Source organism: Corvus kubaryi, unplaced genomic scaffold (assembly GCF_017639235.1).
Source record: "Corvus kubaryi isolate FWS band 111438036 unplaced genomic scaffold, C.kubaryi_AGA036_p1.0 39984, whole genome shotgun sequence".
Lineage (NCBI taxonomy): Eukaryota > Metazoa > Chordata > Aves > Passeriformes > Corvidae > Corvus > Corvus kubaryi.
In genome coordinates, this window is record NW_024581215.1 from 4,734 (window position 1) to 26,593 (window position 21,860).

Consider the following 21,860-nt stretch of genomic DNA (forward strand, 5'->3'; position numbering starts at 1 on the left):
TTAATCTTTGTAGCAATTCAGTTTGAAACGCTTCTTGAGTGGAGGCTGTGGGGAAGGAGTATGCGCTTTGTGTGAAGACGTAATCTGTTCAGTAATTTAATCACTTGATCAATTTTTGTGTTTAAATGCACTTATCATGCCAGTATTTAAGCACAGAAATCTTACAGCAGCAGGGGGAGATATTCATACTGGTTCATAGGTTTAAATTCATACTTGTGCATGTTTCACATAGTTGAACTTCTTTCCATGTTTTACAGTTGTCCATTGTTGCTTGACTTGAATAAGAAAGCAGAGCAGTGTAGCTGCAAAGAGATGTTTATTTTTATTTATCGCTGAATGGACTGATAACCAAAATCATCCACACAGTGGTTACTTTTAGGTTATCCAAGGAGCCCTTGTGGCAGGAAGCACTGATTCCTGTATCTCCTGCAGTTGTCACTGGAATGCTGCTTCATTGTGACAAGCTGTCTTGGACAGGGAGCCACTAGAGCCCACCTAAACACCTGTGCTATTGATTATGTTTATTGATTGGAGTAGCTCAGGCAATGCCCATGATCAGCTAATTGAAGCTTCTTGGACTTATGGGCAGAACCCTCCCAGAAGGATCTGCGTTCACTTGGGTCACCTCCAGCCAATTTCAATCTGCCTGCTGCCCTTCCAGCTGAAGCTGAGGAAGACTACAGGGATGTATAACCCCTGCTTTGGCTCTCAGCTGTTACCATTTGCTGTTTCATGGGAACAGGCAATCTCCATTATCAGTTAAATGATGTGACAAAAATATTCTCTGCTTCACCCTGTGGATGATCGATGTCATCCATGGCACCCTGTGGCATCAGTTAGCACAGAGCTCAGAGAAGGTGGGAAAACCAACAGACAGCTCTTTTTCTACTTCTTGCCTTTCCTTCTCATAATTGTTTTAACTTTTTTTTTTTCCCCCTCTTGTTTTGTTTCCCAGAAATGTATTTTCTTTTGCACTTTGCAGGTATCACTTCTCGGTAAGAGTTTTTCCTGCTTCAGCTCCATTGACAGGAGAGCAAAACAACTGAATGTGTCTTTTGTTAAAACTTGAAATTGTGTTTATGGAGATGGTAAGTTCTGGTAGTTAACACACAGCATTGGGTAGGAGTTTGCCTCAGTACAGTGGCCAATTATCACTTCTTTTCAGAAGCTCACTCTGTTTTGCTTTAAATCACCACCTACCATTTCAAAAACTACTTTGTGAAATCCAGTCTACAGAACATTCTTCTCAGAAGAGAAAGAGCTAAACAGTTTCAACAGTGTTGAAAAACAGGTTTGAATTTTTAAATAGAAAATGCTACATCTGTTTTAGTTTATTTCCTTTTTCTTTTCCAGCATAATAACTAAGTTTTGCCAGAAAGCTCCTTGCTGCTTATTCTTCACATTTCTAATTCATCAGATGTTGCAGACTTAAAGGACAAGACCATTCTTTCCTTCTTTTTTGTGACCATTTGTTCCAATTTTCTTTTTCAGTCACATTTCATTTTTTTCCCCCAGAAATAACTTACCATCAGAACTCTTGCTATCAGATCTATCTGCTAACATTCAGCCTGGCTAATCTGAGAACCCTAAAGCCCACTGGATGTTCAGCAGCAGCCTTTTTTGTAAAGTGATCACAGTTGCCTGTCTAATGGGAAGGTGTAAAATAAATGGGAAGGTGTGAAAAAACCCTGATCTAGTTAACTGATTTTCATCCTTTTCACTTTATATCAACCAAGATACTTTCCTGTTGGAGTACTGATTTTTAGCAATGTACATAAATTCTTTCAGACTATGCTGTCACTTCATATGCTTATAACCATCATCTACTGCCCCCAAGCCTTAATTAGTCTCTTTGCTTTCCTTCCTTTTAACATTTCAAGTATGACATGACTTACTATATTTTGCTTCATATTATTTGTGAGGAATAATTTGATATCTGCTTTATATTTTAAGCATTTTCCAGCTAACTTTTCACACAAATGGGTTTTAATGGTTCCCTCTGTTTCATATTATCAGCTGTAATTGTTAATTACTTAAATGTCTATGTAAAATCTAACCCATCACATAATTGCACTTATTATCTCTCTTTGCTTTTGCAGTGGATGCAGGAAGTGTATGAGGTATTCAGGTTTTCATTACTTTGCTCTTATGGTAGTAACAAATTGTCTCTATCAGAAATCATCATCCTGAAGTGGTTGCAAAAGGTAAAACCAGAATGAATTCCTGTTCGCTTAATTACATGTGCAAGAGCATTCATTCACAGTTTGAAGAGTTCATATGCAGCAAGGTCTGGAACTGTTAGTAAATTTTCAGCTTCATGGTGGATTTGTTTTGGTGATTTTCATCCTCTTTGCTGAAGAGAAAGTATATTTCATTTGTGCTGGGGAGAGGGTTTGCTATCTTCAGTGCTTTAACTGTCATCAGTAAAAGTTATTTAAATTCTAGATGGCAAAGGAATCTTAATTGGACCCCATGTGGTAAGGTCAAGTTGACTGTCACAGTCAACTGTGTAACTTGAGGGAATTATTCTCTCCAATACTTCAACTTGTCTTTCATTGCAGTTGTGTGATTCCAAGTGGCAAGGATGAGCAGCCATGCAGAAAATCTTTGACAGAATTCTTAGACTGCTTCTAAAGCCTTGCATGCTGAAGATCTATAAATGTTACTAAATTAATGAATAAAGGCAATTTCATGGAGGATTAATGATAGCAAAATGACATTATCATTCTTTTATGTTTTTATGGGAGGCAGTTACACAGAGTGAAGGAGAATATGTAATGGGCAGATGTAATTGATTAAAACCTCTGTGCAGTAAGTGGGAACTCCAGTTTGAGCTACATCCCATTAAATACTGAACTCTTGATTGCTGTTCAACAAAATCAATACAGAGCAGAAGTTGGTAGTGAATCTTGTGCCTGCAGCAGTAGTGCAGTTTGACAATAAAAATCAATGCCCAGTCTCAAAACTGAGCATTTAATAGTATTCGTGGTTTATGTCTTTTATAGATCCTTAGGTCCTTAAGGCCATATGTTAATTTACTGCCTGTGTCTGGAGCTGGGGAGGTCTGTGACTTAGAGAAATAGGGCTTTTTTTACTTGTTTTGTATCATGTATTAGTTTCTGCCACTAAAACCCATAACTGTTGCATGTGGAATTTTTGCTCAAGGCATTAACCCCTACACATCTCTAGATAAAAGACCACCAGTCAGGTAGTGAATAGGCAGGAGGAATCCTTGCACAAAACCAAGCACAATTTTCAACAGTTTATTCTTTAAAAATCAGTGTCCTGACTGTGACAATGACAAGTTCAGGATTTTTTTTAAAGTCTGTAATAGATTCTTTATTAAAATACCATTTTCATGTAACTAACTTAATGTAGCCAATTTTTACATACCTTGTAGAAATAACAGGACTGGAGGTTGGTTACAAATAGATCGTATGTTATCCTAGAGTAAACTATCCAACAGCAATATATGAAATAAGCAATAATTTAACTACTTCATAGTTTAATAATCAAGCATTTTATACTTTTCCTGGAGAGAAATTACATCTATCTTGATCCATCAGAAGATTTAAGAGCTGTGTGCCCTGAGCTTTCATTTCAGTATCAATTCTTCCCTTTCCCAGTACAACTCCATGCATATTTCCAAATGTTTTATAGAATAGAAATGAAACTCAGTTCTTAGTATTTCACAATATTTCTCAGAAGTTTTTATTATTAACAAGTTTATTTTTGTGTATGTATGCTGTATGTTTTGTCCTGTACTGTATTGTCTTTGTGAAGTATTTTGTATACAACAGAAAATAAGGCACATAAAGTGTACTTGAGTGCTTCAAGTCGGGTCTCACACCCTCCTGGGAAATTGAGCCTGGTGTCTTGACTTGCAGCCCTTTGACCAGTGAATAATGTTTCTGCTTGACTAGTGAAGTATCAAACCCAAACTGAAATAACTGATAACTTAAAAATCTAGAACAAAGTTCATTTTTTCAAATTGCATCAGAAATCTTACACTCATTTGGTAAGCTGCAGAGCATGCTCCAAAAAAAAGGGGGGAGAAGTTTCTGTGTCCATACATGGTAAAGAATTTATGAGAATTGTTTTGGAATTACTGCTGAATCACTCTTAAAATACTCCATAGAGACCTCTGAAAAATGTGCAGTGGTGTGAAGCAAATTAACTTCCTGCCACCAAAAGCATGTATTTTTAAAAGACAATTAATGCATGTAATTTTCCCACTATAAATTTTGCAGAGTGGCTGTAATTTTTCTTGTGAGATGGAAGTGTAGGGTTAGAGAATTAGTCTAGACATTTACCTATGGCTTATTTAACTGCAAAAACTGCAAAAGCAGTGTCTGGCAGTGTGCTAGCAGTGTGATTGTGTGGGTCACAGAATCACCAATGAGTCAGATTGGAAGGGATCACTGGGGGTCATCTGGCCCAGCCTCCCTGCTCAAACAGGGTCGTCCGTGGCACAGGATTGCATCTGGGCAGTTCTTCCCAGTGGGGAAGACTCCAGACCCTCTCTGGGCAGTCTGTTCCAGTGCTCTGTCACCTGCACACTGCAGTTCTTCCTGTGTTGAGGTGGAAATTCCTGGGCATCTATTCCTGCCCATTGCCTCTTGTCCCATTCGTTCTTGTCCCAGAGCCTGTTCCATTCTCTGACCCGTCCCTGCAGACATTGACACACATGGATGAGGTCCCTTCTCGATCATCTCCTCTTCAGGCTGAACAGCCCCACCTCCCTCAGCCTTTCCTCATGAGAGATGCTCCAGTCTCTTAATTATGGGATCACATCCCTGGCTGCTTTTGCTTTAATGTACTCTTAAGCAATGGCAGTAGAATTATTGCTGGTAAAAATTATACACACACACACCCCAAAGCAAACACTGCTTATTTTGTGTACTTACAGCAGGAAAAAAATAGTTTCCTGATGATGTGGCTTGTTTGATTGTCCCCATTTTGGAAATGGGGCTTGTTTGTGTTTTTACTAGGCTAGCTTGTTTCTCTTCATTAATCTAAGAGAGAGTAATATCTCTCTCTTAAATTTCTGTCTTGCTTGTTCACATATCAACCTAAACAGCAATGGACCAGTCTTGCCTGTATCATCTCTCTCTTCAGAATTTGTCTGTGTAGTCTGTTCCAGTAAAGCCTGTGACAGAAGCCTATATTGATGTAGCTATGGCAAGTGGTACTTAATTTCTCTTTATCTCTTAATCTAATCAAGTGGTACACAGTAATTCCCAAAGCATAACTGGATTATCAGCACAGTCAAGCCTCTATCCAGTCACAGTTTAAAATGAACCACTGTACAAGGCCACAGTAAAGGCACTTGATAGAGTAGGGACACTTAAAACACCTTATTATGCGGTTTTATTAATCAGGACATCTTTGAAATCACTGATGATGTTCTGATGGCTGCAGACTGAGATTTATCATGTGCAGGTATCATCTACTTCCAGCCTCAAGCTACAGCTGTTTGCTTCCTGGAAGGAGGTTTTTCTTCCTTACAGTATTTGTAAGCAACAGCTGCTTTTCACTGAGGGATGGGTGTGAGTGCTTTTTCTCCCAGTGATTTTTCGGTGTGTGGGGGTGGTTTGCTTCTATTTTGTTTGGGCTTTGTGGGTTTGGTTTCTTATATTATGTGGTCATATAGAGAAAGCCTACAAAGGCAAGGTACTGCTGAATAGTCTGTAGCCTGGACAAAACTCTGAAGTTCATAGTCTCTCATGTTCCAACAAAGTCTTTCACTTGCCTTTTATTTATTTATTTATTTATTTAATCTCTCTCAATAGTGTTGAAGGGTTCTTATTGTTGCCATTGACTGGCTTCTGTTTAGAAAATAATTATGAATTTCGTGATTTTCAGCAGCTCCACAGTAGCAGCAGTATATAATAAATGCAGTTTTTGAAGAAAACAATATTTCAGTGTTAGGGCTGCACTTTCATCTGGGCTAGGAGTGAGAGGTCATTGAAGAAGAAAATGAGTTTAACTGGTACCTACTAACATTTACAGATTGCTGATTTGACTCCCATCTAATATGTGAAGTTCAGAGAGGAGTTACCTCAGCTTTAAGCATTTGCCCCAGAACAGACCATTTATACACTGCCCTGCAGTGCCGAACTTCAGCAGAGGTCAGTGCAGCGTCCAGGCTGGTTTAGCTGCAACAGTGCAGACACTCAGTGTGCACACAGTGCACATGTTCCTGTAGAAGAAAAATATGATCTAATAACCTTGTAATAGTCAGAATCGGTCGTTCAGTTTTACAAAAAGTATTTTACAAACATTCAAAGCTTCTGCAGGTACTGAAAAATCAGCTTAGTAACTGTATAATAGCAAAGTTATAATACCTACTGATTCAACACTGTTAATGAAAGCTTCCTGAAGCTTTTCCAGGAATTGCATCCAAGTACTGAGTGCCTTTAACTCTTAAGATCTGCTCTATCCATAACACTTAGCTCTTACAGAATACTGGGTATTTTTGGCTTTGTCAGTGTGTCAAAAGTGACATTAAAACAAACTTGGAGGGCTTTTGGTGAAGATTTCAAGTAGCAGTAGCCTAACTGTGCTCTCAACAAAGTCAACATAATATGTCACTAGATGAGAATCAGTTTAATGCTTTTAAAGTTGAAGTCCATAACTGTATTAGGGTGGATGTGGTTACTTGGGTGATTGGACAGAGCTGGAGACAGTATGTGGAGCTGCAGTTTTAAATTTTTAAAGAACTTTGTATCTTTGTTAATTATATAAGTCACTGGAATGTGTTTAAGTCTATTTATCCTACAGCTTTTGGGTACTTCACCTTAATAAGCCCTACAGACATGCTAATGTTCAACTCCCATTTTAGACATGTAGTTTTAATTGTAAACTGATCTCTTTGCTAAACAGAGAGTCTTCATTAACTTGGATTCACTAATTCCAGAGCCTGGGCAAGCTACAAGTGATAATGAGATGCAGATCCTGGCTGATGAAACATTTGTGGAGGGCTTGTTTTTCCAGACATGACTGAGTTTGTACCAGCAACATCACTGGTATCAGTATCTGATCAGAAGCCTACACTGAATGATTTGCTCTCACAAAGGCTGAAATAACTTCTCTATTTCATCATGAGCAGTGACAGGGGCCTTTCCTGCAGCTCTTGGGGCTGAGAAAGCCTCAGGGAAGGGTCCACCTGTTCTGACAACTGAGTGTGAAAACCAAAACCTGATGAATTCCACCTCTGAAATATGTGGTGACTCATGAAAGTGCCCTGCGCACATGGAATGGATCTGAGTGTCCTGATGACTGTCTCCTCTCCTTGGCCTGCCCAGCAGGTGCAGACAGGTTTTTTTTGTGCAGAACAGCCAGCTTGCCTGGTGTGCTGTAAGGAGAAACATCTGTTCCTGAGCAGCAGAGCACATCTCAGTGTGACTTGGCTTGTGGCAGTGGCTGCTGGTGCCCCATTGCTGATGAAAGCACATCACTGTTAAGAGAGATGTGAGAGAAGTGCAGGAAGGAAGAGCAGAAAACTGCTGTCTGCATGCAAAAAATGCTTTTTAATTGACTGCCATCAGTGGAGGCAGAAAGCCAGGCAGATAAAAATCAGCACTTCCTGGGCACTGTTCATTCTGTTACAGTTGTTTGTCTTCACCACACATTATTATTAAGTGCTTAATCAGTATTAAATCTAATTCTGGGATGACATCTTAGAAATTGTTTTACAGCATTAGCAGCTGGAAGAATGTCCTGCCTGTTAATTACTTACATTATCTGTCTCTCAGAATACCAGCTGGCAGTCAAAATACTCTAGAATGAAACCCAGTACCCAGACAAATGTCATATTTATGCAGGTGTAGGAGCATACTGTGTAATCCCTTAAAACCAGTGCCTTCAGAAGGTGATGTAGGAACTCATTTGGGGTACCCCCTGTGCTGATATGTCTTAGGGAAATGGGAGATACTTTTTTCTGTGCACACACACATGAGATATCTAATGCTTGCAGTTTTATAATGTGCTAGGGAAAGCACATCTAGGAAGGAGCTAAAGAGTCACCACAAGGGTAGTTAGTCTAAGAATCAGTCAGCTGTCATTTCTGAAATGTGACCATCCTAGCTGATTTTGAGGAGAATATCAAGGTATTAGTTGTGAAATCTCTGTTGGGGTTCTGATGTGTGCAGGTTTGCTCCCCATTTGTCCAGCAGTGTATGAGCCCAGATTGTATTGCTGTGCTAAGCCACAGCACCCTCATTCCAGGTAGTGGGAGTGGGACTGAGCACCAGGACTGCTTTCATTTCTGGATAAGCTGTGAATGCTGTTTTGCTGAGAAGGCAAACAAGTGAACTAAATCCATATATTTTGTCCTTTCAGCATCCAAGCCTTTGCAATCTCATTCCCAGGGAGCCAGGTTTTGGTCTGTTCCCCCACTGATTCACTTGACTCCTTCAGTACGAATCTTCCCATGGGAGTATTGTGAGGAGTTCTGCATGTCCTCATTCTTTGTTTGAGGGTGAAGCAGTGGTGGGGCCTGTGAGGTCTTGATCCAAAATGAGTCATTTGACCCCTCTCGTATTTTGTCTTGGAGAAGGGAAGGATTGCACAGACATCCTTTTAAGGAGCCACGTGCTCCAGGGTGATGAAAAGGAAGACAGAGGACAAGCTGTGGCTCTAAATACCTCAATGCAGTTTTGGGGTCTTTTTTAAGAGAGAGGCACTTGTTCTTAGGGTCTCTGCATTATTTCAGTCTGTAAATGCAACTTTCAGGTTCACAGAGCTAAATATGGTTTTTCTTCTTCCCTCCTGCCAAGTTGTAATGCTTGAACAGTGGAAATACTGGGTTTTTCCCCGAGGCAAATACAATCTTGTGAAGGACAAAGTATTTGGGAAACACTGGGATGAAAAGGAAGTTTAGGAATTGCATGGCATAGTTTACAAATAAAAATCCCAAGATGTTTTTTAATCTTACAAAGGAATGGTCTGCTCCTTCTCTCTCCCCAGTCCCATGATCCATTTACCTTTGTACTTAATTCTGTAAATATGCACTGTATTGAATCTGTTTGTTGAGAACGCACAACTCAAGTTATCTTATTCAGCCTGCAAGTACTGGGGAAAATAAGTGATAGGATAATCCATGATCTGACTGAATAGAGGGCTGTTTGTAGCATCTGGCTGTCAGATTTCTGTTTGCTTGTCTCATGTGAGCATTCTGACAATTAATCAATATTGAAGTGCTCCTCTGGATGTGCAAAGGATTGGACAGAGGAAGTGCCAACATGACCATATGCCTTTTGGCAAAACTGCTGTTTGGCTTCTTTAAGTTTTATGAATTTTCAGGGTATAATCTTTTCTCAAAAAAGAAGAAACTAATAGTGAAGTAGTTTTTTTCAGGGCTGTGAGCAAGACCATTTTTGCAATCCTTGGCATACACATTCAGAAGAAAACAATAACAATGCATGTTCAGGCCATTCATTTTTATTTATGTTGACAATATACTCACAAATTTTCTACTGTTGGCAGTAAAATTCTGGCTAATGTGTGCTGCTTATTCACTGTGAAAGTCCTCCCATGCACTTCCAAGTGAAGCACTGCAATAATAAGACTGAGAATTCCTTTTTATTCACAAACTAGCCAAAAATGGGCAGTAACACCGGAAACTGTCCCAAAATTGCCCAGCTTGTTCTGGTGCTGTCAGCATCATTGCAGCCCTGCCAGTTTTTGCATATTGCCAGTCAAATTTACTTTAGCAGTAGATATAGAGGAAAGCTGTGTGAAACTTCCCCACCCCCCCACCAGTGTTTCGGGGTGAGTTTAAAAGGCAGCAATTCTTGGCCCCATAGTGCCTTGGCAATCCCATCCAGTTTTCCCTTTAATGTTTTCCACATATGGTTGTGAAATCCAGCGTCTGACTTGTTTTCTAAATATAGAATCATAATTATTTTTAAAATTATCGATGCAATGAGTCTTATTTTTCAATATTTTTTTCTCCTTTTGTGATATAACGAAGCATTGAGAGTTCTTGCATTGTCCATTTCCCAGAGGCACTTTTGAAGACATTTTATTCTTTTTTGTTTATGTTTTACTGTTTATTGGGAAGTATCTCCTTTGTAGTTTTGAAACAGAAAGCAGAGCAGGAAAGAGCACATTCCTTTGCCAGTGGAAGAGTGGCCAGGCATGAGCAGGCTGTGCCCCACTATCAGCACAGAGTTTTTCACACAGCTGTGCCTGGTTCTTTGGTAGCAGTGGTGGAACAAAAACCAGTGGTGGTAGTAGCAAAGCACAGGCTCAGTGGTTTCTTAGCTGCATTTTGAGAGTTTGTCTCTTACACTGCACTACCCAGCTGTAACCTCCTTGTGTGCTTCTGTGTTATTGGTGTGACCAAATGGAATTAACTTCACATGAATGGATTTGAATTTGCTCTTTGATGACGCAGGATTTTGTCTTGGAGGTGAAAAGTGGCTGAATGTAAGTCTAGATTGTGAAAAAACAAGTAAAGTGAACGAGTTTTATTTCCCCACCTCCCTGCAAATATTTGTGTTGTTTATCTAAAAAGCAGGAAAGAGCCTGTGATTTTAGTAAGATGCTTAGAATAAAATCTGGGGTTTTGAACAGATTTCCCTGCTTTGGCAGTGCTTTCCATTGTTAAATTCACAATGACTTATTACAGAACTATTCAGAAGCAATCCTGCCAGTGCAGATTTCAGTTTTAGTGGCCCATAACACCCCAAACCACTCCACTTCTCTTGGTAAAGAAAAGAATATACAGTGTTATATCAGGGGAGAAACTGGTAAATGGCATTTGAAAGCAAACATTTTTATTCATAAAGAGAAGAAATTATACCAGTGTACAAGTAGTAGTCACAACTGATGATGTCTTTAACAAGCAGACAGTTCTTCTTGGGTAGTGGGGGGGAGATTAAAAAAATGAAGTTATTTTAAAATCACCTGGATTTTTAAAGTTGGACTCAACAGGTTCCATCCTGCTAATGTAAATGTTCTTAGGAATAACTGAAAGCATGTTTGAAAAAACAATATGTAAGGAAAGAGGCAGTTTTAAATTAGACTGGCGAAACATCCAGAATGGCATGAAGAGAAGCATTGTTGAATTTCTTATGGATTACCTTAAATTTTGGGCCTATATTCTTGCAAATTATGTATTCCATACCTGAATATTGGAATTAATTATAGTCATGGCAAGAAGATCTCTGGGGTTTTGTGTTGATAATCACATGCAGCCGGTGACATAAAGATCTGGAAGACTTCTAGAATTGCAGGAACAAAATAAAGCTAATATCTTACATAATTTCCTGACTAGAACTTTCCCAGACTACTGTTACCCTGCATATAGCATTTGAAAACATTACCAACAGCATTACAGAATGAAGCCCAGTACAGTTTAGTATCTGAGAGGGGATGAAGTGATTGAAGTCTAAGGATACAATGTCAGTGGAATAGTCAGAAAGGACTTGTATTCGTAAATGTTTCTATAGAAAAGTTACAGTGTTCTCTGTGCGTCTGTGACTGAAACTATTTCAAGATTTGCCACTCTTTGCCACTAACAATTTCTTGCTTTTTCTGTTGGACTCTGAGCAAGAGTGATAACATAAAATAGTGAGTTTTGCATGCAGATGGAAAGGAACTGGTTTTGTAACAGATTGAGTTTCGGGAGTAGGGTGTGGGTAGAAGAAGATATGCATTGCTGGTTTAGTCTCAGACATGTGGTCAGATCCTTTTGTTTGAACCTCCCCACATTCTTCAGGATGTGAGTGGGAGTATTCTCCCATACAGAAAAACCTTAAACGACTCCTGTGACTTCTCTTACAGTGAACCTCTGATACTGCTGGTTTCTAAGAAAAGAATTTTAAATTTATGTTGAGGTAGGACAGGCATGGAGGTCTAAAGACACATGGTGAAGTACACAGTGCTTCTGAAATCTGCTGCTGAATGAAGGGTGGTGTGAACCACAGCCTGCAAGCTGCACAACGGTGAGTAAAAGTAATAGTGACAGATTAAGGCTCCAGATTAATAGGAGTTGTATGCTGCACCTTTAGCTTTCTAACATAACGGGTATGAAGTCAGGAAGATGAAACTTCTGCCATTTGGCATTTCTCTTCTGATAGAAGTGGTGGTCATAGATGCAACAGCAGAATGCAAGAGCCAGGATGTGACTTTCCTTACCAGGCATGGCCATTGCTCTGTGTGGACACCTGTATTTGTGAGAGGAATATCCAGCTCCTTTGACTGGCTATGAGCTGTTCTGCCCACTGCTCATTCAGAGTTTCTCCCCTCTGGTAAGGACAACAAATTTTTTCAAGAATTTTCTTCTATAGACCTGGGAAGGCCTACTTTTTTTCGTTCTTTCTTTTTGTTTTAGTTTGGGTTACTCTTGCTCTCTTATGGCCTATAGAGTTGGTTGTGTTTGCTTTCATCTCTCTTCCACTTGGCAAGAAGCCAAGCCATGACTCTTGGTGTAGGGATGCAGACTTTCTGGTGAAATGGAATATCTGGTAGGATATACAGCTCTTTCCACAGCATAAATTCTTAGGAGCATGGGAAGTATAGTGAATACAGACATATGAGCACCAAGGTGCCTGTGCAGCCCTCATGCAATCCTCAGGGATTGAAACAAAGCCCATGGAATGTGTCTGGAATACCTTTCTGATCATGCTAAAGCTAGACTTCCTGTATTTAAGTGTAGACTGCCTAATAATTTATGCCCAAGTGTCTTCATAGTACTACAAGGCATCTTTTCACCAGGATTTAGTTGTGGTCAGGAATACATTAATGGATGACAGCATCTTCTGTTTAATAGATGAATCTTTACTCTCTGCAACTAAACCATGAACACACAGAAGGAGAGAAGAAGCAAAAGTGCATAGCCCAGTTGAGGAAACAGTTTGCTGCTGTTATCTTTAGGAGGTTTATGCCACTTGTGAATTTAGCCTAATATACCCATTCCTTAAAAAATGCCAAACAATCACCTCCTCAACCAAATCCTAGTAGTGAGAGTGGATATATTATTTTTTTTCCCAAGCTACACATAAACCATTGACACAACATGGTTCAATTGTAATACAGTTACAACTTGGCTGAACAAAGAGAAGTATTTTTTTCGACTTGACTGCTTAGCACACAAACTCAGAGTGATTAGCAAAGCTGAAAAAAAAATGTCTTTAAGAGAAAATAAAACTGAGCAGCTTATTTAGTAGAGAAGGGAGAGGGGAGTTTTTTTATTGCAATCTCCTTAAGGGACAAAGTTGGGGAAATCCCCTAATGTTGTTAGCATGACACAAGATCTTGTGTTTGAAGACTTGCAGAAATGGATCTCATGTGATGACTAATCTCATTTGTCTTTTCTATTCTTCTGTCACCAGAACTGTGATGTTTGAGGACAGCTGGTGTCCTCAGAGCAAAGCCATCCTGTGTTTGTTTGTTCCATATAAGTCTAGAGACTGAGCCAGCGAGGGTGGCAGTGCAGCTAAACTTGGAGTGTGGAGCCTTGTTCCTAATGCCCTGACAACAGGACTTTCAAGGTGAGTTCTCTTATGACCTTGGGCCTCCTTGAGCTTGGGGAGAATAATTTTGTCTGAAGAGAAAGACATGCAGTGAAGTCATGTTCTTGATCCAGATGGAGGCAATGAAGCTCAGGAACCTGACTCTATGGACATCTGGGTTAGAGGCAGAGATGATTTTGGTGCTCAATATTGTTCTCCTATATTGAAAGGATGTATTTAGGTAACCTCCCACTAAAAGGTGAAATAGGAGATTTCCTTTTCCTTATTTTTAATTGAGAGAGCTCTGTGGGCACTTTTAAGCTCTGCTCCCCATATTCCTAGTGAGTTTTTTTCCTAGTATTTCAGGGTTTTGTATTGAAAGTGAATTTTAACTGTTGAAGGATAATGTGGGACCTTCTGAAACTGAATAGGTAAACATATGCTGGGATTGTCTTATTTAAGACATTCCTTGTTTGCCACTAAGGAATAAAAGAAATCCAAAAAATGTATTGCACTTAGCTGTAGCTGGCCTGAATGCTAGAGGAGGTCCCATAAAGGGGCTGAAGGTATTTTATTCTATCAATTTGTCAGACTAATCACTGTCTTGTGAGAGAGGTTATTTCAGTGAAGAGTGAAAGTCAGCTCTCAAGTGAGAAGGAAATGAATGATGTGAAGAGATCCCTGACTCATAATTAACTCTGTTCAACAGGTGAGCGTGCAGCGTTATATAATATGGTATAAACGTAGTTTGAAGGCAGTGTACAGTGACTCACAAATTCTGCATTCTCAACCGTTATAAGGCAGTGCATTCAGTGATTCTTCTCCTCCTAGATGCTGAAATACTTTGAGTAGCAAAACCACTTTTTTTGTGTCATATCCTCCTGGTTGTTAAGTACAACTCCTGCATGTCTCCATCTCCTTCAAAAGTCTCCAGGTGGCTTAAAAAAAAAAAGGAATGAGAAACTGGAATATTTTGTAAGAATATCTTGCATTCAGTGCATTTTCAGAATCCAAATTCCTGTCATATGTATTTCAGAAGCTCTTGCCAGTTGAGTCCTTCCACAGTGTGTATTTTACTGTGTTCATTGAGTTATTGTCACTATTGCTTTTAAAAGTCTTAAGGTTATTTCATGGACAAACAAATCATGCTGAGGTCGAAGCAAGTTTAATAACACTTCTTGTTGAATTCGAAAATATAAGAGGATCATTCTGCTTGAATACTTGGCAGCTGTGAAGTGTTTTAATGAACAGAGCCTTGTTTCTATATGACTATTAAAGCAAATAGTGTTGGTGAATATACATGTTTGTACAGCAAGCGCCAGTCTCTTGTGCAGACTTTTTGCACCTCTCTCTCTTTCAAGTACATTTTTTCTCATGGAATGATTTTGTAGTGCAAAGATGCCAAGCACTAGTTAGTAAAGAGTTTTCAAGTGCAAGTGCTCACAGCTGCAAGATGTGTTCCTGTAAATTTTCTCTGGCTGTTCTAACCAGAAACCCCTTCTGTCTGTTCTCTAGCAATGCATTGGCACCAAACCCGCAGCAGCGAGTGTTACTGTGGGGTTCATCTTACAGAATGCATAGGAAGGAGGAAAAACGTACATTTTGCCTCAGCACCTGCTCACCACCACCTTTATAATTCAGGTTTGCAGGGCAGGATTTAGGATGTCCTACCCTCTAGAAACAATTCTGATCATAGTGATAGCTGAAGTTGTGCATAACTGACACGAGCAATAAATGAAGGCAGTGAGATTTTGCAAGGTAAAAGAAACAACCCACAGGAGAACTTCTTATCTCTGATTATTGCTGACAGGATAAATGTTCCAAAAAGATCAAGAGCTGTTCCATTGTAGTTTTCTTATTTCATATATTGATAGGCTTCTAAAGCACACAGCTATTAGAAAAATTGTCTACCAGTACTCAGAGTGAGGGGCTGATACAAAGCTTCCTAAGACAGTCAGGAGACAGGCAAGACAGACTGTTAGCCAGATCCTAGCAAAAATGGCTGGAATTTCTAGCCTTGAGGAAGGCAAGACAGAAATAATCTTCAGCTGAACATATAAAAAATATATCCAAAAAATTTCTTAGTATTTAGAACACAAAGGACAGTTAAGATGGTGCAGAATTGATTATGTACATGTTTTAGAATTCATTTTGCATGAATTCTAAGCAAGGAGCTTGCCAGTTCCTGTGACAAAATATTGTAATTTATTGCTTCCCCAGATTAAATAACCAGAAGGTGTTTTTTTTGTAGATCTTTAAAATGTCTGTTGAATGTCACAGATTTCTAAATCGAAAAGGTTAAAAAAAAGCATATTGGAAGCAGACAATACTGTGCAGAACACTTGGTTTTGCTCTTCTGATCAATACATACAATTCCTTAAAATCTGCCTAATATACTGTGAAGTATCCAGGTCAATTATTTGGCACAGTTCTAAAAACATAGCACTATCCCATCCTTGATATTTTACTATGACTTGTATGTTTGCTACATTTTTTTGCCTTTCCCTTGAGTAGAACATTGGTTTGTTACATTATTTCATATATAAGAAAGTGTTAGTCCTCCGTAAGTAAAATATTTCAATAAATACAAGTTGAATTTACAAGTGAAACTGATAAGGCTGAAAAAACAGTTGCTCAAATTACATATAAACAGTGCATTATAAAGGCACTGTGAAAATGTGTGAGGCAAAATGAACAAACACTACAAAGTCAAAAGCTATGCTGTAAAGCTGAGACACCGTTTTTTCAAATGCTGCATATCGCAGAAAAACCCACTTTCTCTGCATTCTTCAAAAAGTCCCTTTATTCTTTTATCCCAAAGAGAGGACATAAATTAAATCCTTGCTGAACTAATAATGCAGCCCGGAAAAAAAAAAAAGCAAATTTTTGTTTAACCATTTAACATGCTCGTAGAGATTAACTCAGTCCACAGGGCCTGGGGAACTAATCTAAAAAGCCCTCTTGGGCACACTTTGGTTGGAGGGAAGAAAAACTGGCACAGCAGTAACTCCTTTGTGTCCTTTGCTGGTGAATGGCCTGTGACTCTCGTCTTTTTCTTCCTGCAGTTCTGCACTGAATTGGAAATGTTACATCCCCAGGCCCAGATATGTCTCTGATCCAAAAAGGGTGCTCAGAGGAGAGAGCTTAATGAGATTTAGTGCCTAGTCTGGTAAGTCTCCGTGTGACTCCTTGCTTTGACCCCAACCTTCTAGTTATTGCTGTAAAGGAACAAACTTTATATGATCAGGAACAATGACACTGATCTCTTTTATGCTTTCTTTCTGAAAAAGAAACAAAATTAAGACCAGACAACATAATTTGGCCTCTGCTGGCACAAGACTTCTGAGCAGAATAGGAAAAACAACCTTTTGCCATCCCAGGAACAAATTATTTTGTTCTCATTAATGAAATGGCAAAATGTGGATTTGCAGCAGAGGCAGGGCAGTTGTGTTAAGGACCATTGCTCCTTAAAATGCTGGTGGGGGGATTGGGATGAGTGAGCTCTGCAGAGCAGTACCCTACAGCTCCAGTTCTGCATACTCTGCTTTCCTGGGATCCATGTCCATGGGACAGAATGGCAATGTGGGCAGAGGGATGGGAGGAGCAGTGTGTATCCATCCTTTAATGCAGGATGCTGCCCTCAGGGCCTCCCCTCCTGCCCCGGGGCACAGAGCAGGGCTGGCTGGGCTGCTCCCTGGGCTGGGAGGATCCCGGGCTCTGTGCACTTGAAGCAGCTGGACAGGGTGACATTGAGGGGGACGGTTGCTCAGCCAGCACCAGGGGTTTTGAGTATTTGTTTTGCTCATTTCTAAAATCAGTCCTGACTCGAAAGCTTTTTCAGCAGCTGCAGAAATCTACAGTCTTTAGCTCACAGCCCAGTCTGTCATTTTGTGTTACATCATGCACTATTCCAGGAGGCAGAGCTGCCTATGATTTCATAGCACAGTTGGTTTTCTAGCTTGATTCCTCAAGGGACCTTTAAGGGAATGGAAACCCACAAATAAAATGAAGAAATTAAAATATATTACTAACTCTAAAATGCAGCATTTATTTGGATTAAAAAAATACAAAATTATAATGATCCTTTATACTGGATTTGATTTTGGTTCTGCAATGATTCAATAGGTTCACTAGGTTCCTGCTTCCCAGTCTCACTTTACTTTGGGAAATACTTTGTTAGAAGAGGACTTCCTCTCTGAGGGAGGTGTTACTATAGAGGGTCTCTAATTGTTTTTAGCAGGTTTTACATTTTCTGGGCTATTATTGGTCTATATAAAAGTTGTGATTTGAAGTCAAAGTCCACCTTTCATCCTGAAATACCTTACTAATGGGATCATTAATTACCCCAAGTTCCCCAAGTGGAACACAAATACCAAGCTACGGAAACACAAAAATGTTTCATTTTTTAAATTCTGAAGGAACAGTCCCACTTATTCTAAGGCTTGTATATACATTGTCTGGTCTTTTTGGACTAACTAAATTTTGGTGTAAATCAAAGGGGTTCTCTCTGACATGGAGGTTTCACATACCTCTAATAAAAACAGGGGTTTTTGTGCCTAATCATGGAGCATGTGGTCTGTGCTGGAGGAAAATCCAGCCTAGTTTAGTTCCAGATGCAGCCTAACTCTGTAAAGACCTCTATAGTAGTTACTCTTTCCTCCTTTGCTGTTAAGAAAAGTGAACTATTTTAGAGTATCCCTCCCCAAACTGTTGCCTCAAGGCAGCCAAAAGTGGAATATGTTGTGCTGAGCTGATGCAGGAATGCTCTAAGTGGGAAAGAGTGCTCTAAGTGGCCCTGCTGTGGGAATCAGAGAACAATTGTTTTGACAACATGTTCTCATGAAGATTTCGTGCCACTGTGTGCCAGTTCAGTAACTTGGTCCTCCTTTAACTTACTCCTATTCTCAAATTATGTTACTAAAAGCAAGCATTTTTTGTCAACTCAGTTGTTAGGCCTGTTCAGGCATAGTTGTGAATAAAACTAAGTTAGCTGATAGGTCAGTTTGTGTTTTGAGAAGGACTCGGGGGTGCTGGTGGAGGAGATGCTGGACATGAGCCAGCAATGTGTGCTGGCAGCCCAGAAAACCAGTTGTGTCGTGGGCTTCATCCAAAGCACTGTGGGCAGCAGGGGAGGGAGGGGATTCTGTCCCTCTGTTCTGGTAAGACCCACCTGGAACATTGCCTCCAGCTCTGGGGCCACAGCATAGGATTGGAAACAGTCCAGAAGAGGCCACCAAGATGCCAAGATGATTTGAGGGATGGAGCACCTCTGCTGTAAGGAAAGGCTGAGAGAATTGGGATTGTTCAGCCTGGAAAAGAGAAGGTTTTGGGGTGACCTAACTGTGACCTTCCAGTACCTGAAGGGAACTCTTAGGAAAGATGGAGAGAGACTTAAGAGCGTGGAGTCACAGGGCAAGGGGGAATGCTTCACATAAAGAGTAGGTTTAGATTAGATATTAGGAAAAAGCTCTATACTGTGAGGGTGGTGAGGCACTGGCACAGGTTGCCCAGAGAAGCTGTGGCTGCCCCATCCCAGAAATGTTGAAGGCCACATCGGATGGGGCTTGGAGCAACCTGGTCGAGTGGAAGGTGTCCCTGCCTATGGCAGGGGCTTGGAACAAGATGAGCTTTAAGGTCCCTTCCAATCTAGACTGTTCTATGAAATACTGCTCCTGCTGTGAGTTGGACTCGTGCTGCGCCACAGTTCCATCACCAGCTGGGCTGTCCCGGCTGCTGTTCCGACACAACCCGCAGCAGAGTTTGGAAGGTGCCGCTGGAGCGGGACGAGCCCCGTCCCATCCCGGCCCGTGGCGGGGCCGGTGCCGCCACCGCGCGGCCGAACCGCGTCAATGCCCAGAGGCTCCACGTGCCAAAGCTGGTTCCTATAAAGACCAGTTGGATTTACAGTTATTCCTCTTCTTTTTCCACCCCCCTCAGGATTTGCAGATGTTTCTGTTTCGGCTTTATGAGGTGACAAGCCAAACTGTCCAACAAAACATGGCTCATTGTCACTTACTGTTGCCCATGGCAGATGCCTGAAAAGGTTAGACCATTGCCTCCTGATAGCACAGTGAATTCTCATGTTTTAGTCCTTGAAGTTACCCGCTTTTGTCATGGAAATGTTTATGTGTAGAGAGAAAATAACATGAGTTCTCCTTACTGGAGTGCTGGTAGATGCCAGAGCGTGTCCAGAGAAGGGAAATTAAGATGGTTGAAGCGTCTGGAGCATCAGTCTTACAAGGAGCAGCTGTGAAGGCAGCAATAACTGATTGGAGAAGAGAAGGCTCAAGGGAGACCTTATCACTCAATTATCTGAAAGGAGGCTGTAGCCAGGTGGGTGTTGCTCTCTCCTCCCAAGTAACAAGCAATAAGATAAGAGCAAACAGCCTCCAGTTGTGCCAGGGAGGTTTAGATTGGATATTGGAAAAAATGTCTTCAACAAAACAGCACTGGAACGGGCTGCTCAGGGAAGTGGTGGAGTCACCATCCCTGGGGGGATTTCAAAAACAAGTAGGGGTGGTGCTTAAGGGATATGGTTCAGTGGTGGACCTGGCAGTGCTAGGTTACCAGTTGGGCTCTCTGATCTCAAGGGTCCTTTCCAACCTTAACAGTTCTATGGTGCATGCTTGATGTTCCTCAACTCTGTTTTTGTTTCCCTATGTAGCTTATCTGGTAGTTTCTGATGGGTTTTAATCCCCACCCTTACTGAGATCAGTGCAAGCCATAACATACTAGAAGTCTTTTCATTTCTGTTGTCACCCTTACTGCCACAAGAGGAAACTCCAGAGTCTGAGGTAGAGACAATATTTTAGTTGCTTTTTCCATCTGATAACTGGGAAACTGCTTAAAGGAGAGGGGGAATGGCAATGCTTCCTCCCTCTAGCTACAGTACTCTTCTATAACTCAAAATCTCTCTGCAATTACCCAACACAAATTAGTTTCTTCTCTCTCTCCCCATCTCCTGTCTTTACAACGGGATAATAATCCCTTTTCGGTTTCTTTTTTTCTGATGTTTTTTTCTTTGTTGGTTAGTGTTTTTTTTAATCATAGGATATATTCCTCGGTCACATACATCTACATCTATACATCACTTCCAGACTACTTAAATAATGTTATTAGAAAAAAATGACCAAATGGGGGAAAAAAGCAGCCTGGAAAACTTTACTCTGAACATGGAAGGAATAAAGTGGTGGGTGAAATGGCTCGGAGGAGGAGGTTTCCTGCAGAAGACAATTGATGGAGAGGAGGTGGCTGCTTTGCATGAGGTTGAAGAATTTTGGTTGGTTCCCCAGATTCTCTGAAGAACCTGATTTAAACTGCTGCTGTTCGCAGTCTGTCACTAAGAAACTGTAATCAAGTAGGGCTGAGATACTTCCCTCCCCCACGCTCTTTGTAGCTGCTGCTGTTAGGAAAAATCTTAGTTCAACTCTAGCATTGCTAAGAAAAATGCGACCTCTGAGCTGGAAGCGCCATGCTTCTGAAGGGAATGTTCTGTAACATAGAAAGATACAATCTTTTTATATACCGCTGCTTAAACAGTGATCTGACATAGTCTGGAACTGTCCTGGCTTACACTGAATGCAAAGTCCTGTCTGTTTGGAAGGCTTCAATGCAGTGTATTATCAAATCCAATCTGTTGCAAATAAATTTCATCTTGGTATTTTGGTGTTGGCCTTTGGGGTGGGTTTAGTGTTTGGTGGCTTTTTAAATTTTATTTTTTTGGTGGGTTTTAGGTAGTGGGTTTTTTGTGTGTGTGGTTTTTTTTTTTTGGGGGGGGGCGGCGCCGCGTTGGTTGCTTTTGTGGTTGTGTGGGTTTGTTTGTTTGTTTGTTTTCTCTCCACAGAATGAAGTAAGATCCTTTCCCCTTCCTGCAGCGAACGTGTTTTCCCTCCATTTCGGTTGTTTCTCCTTAGGTCACGGAAGGCTGGTGGGTTTGCCCTCAGTTTAGAAAGGGATTGGTGGAACTCGGCAGGTTTTTCAGCAAGCTCTGGAAAACAGCGCTTGTTACCCCATTTACCACGGCATCTCCTCCCAGCCAGGCTGCAGCTTTGGGCTGGCTTCGGAGGAACCCGCGGCTGTGGCGCTGCGCCTCAGTTCTGGAGGGCTGGAGCTCCTCGGCCGTTCGCCCTTTGTCGTGCACCGTCCCCGCCGTGACCCCTCAGCCCTCCCCGCCGTGTCCCCTCAGAGTCCCGCCCTGCCGCCCGGTGCCCCCTCAGCGCCGGGCGGGGCGGTGCCGCCGTGCCCCCTCAGTGCCGGGCGGGGCGGTGCCGCGGTGCTCCCTCAGCGCGGGGCGGTGCCGCCGTGCCCCCTCAGTGCCTGGCCGGGCGGTGCCGCGGTACTCCCTCAGCGCGGGGCGGTGCCGCCGTGCCCCCTCAGTGCCGGGCGGGGCGGTGCCGC

The 21,860-nt window shown here is 41.2% G+C and overlaps 1 long non-coding RNA gene across 5 annotated transcripts; it reads left to right on the top strand.

Moving 5' to 3' along the window:
* The first annotated feature begins 2,397 nt into the window (after window positions 1–2,397).
* On the top strand, window positions 2,398–21,591 carry LOC121672173. 5 transcript variants are annotated; one of them, XR_006018784.1, is made up of 6 exons: window positions 2,398–11,954; window positions 12,090–12,260; window positions 13,344–13,502; window positions 14,055–14,172; window positions 16,529–16,632; window positions 20,128–21,122. It is a non-coding gene; the product is annotated as an uncharacterized LOC121672173 (long non-coding RNA). The 5 variants fall into 5 exon arrangements; XR_006018786.1 differs by lacking the exon at window positions 14,055–14,172 and adding an exon at window positions 21,307–21,591 and having other exon boundaries at window positions 2,406–11,954; window positions 20,128–20,257; XR_006018785.1 differs by lacking the exon at window positions 14,055–14,172 and having other exon boundaries at window positions 2,404–11,964.
* Window positions 21,592–21,860: the final 269 nt, after the last annotated feature.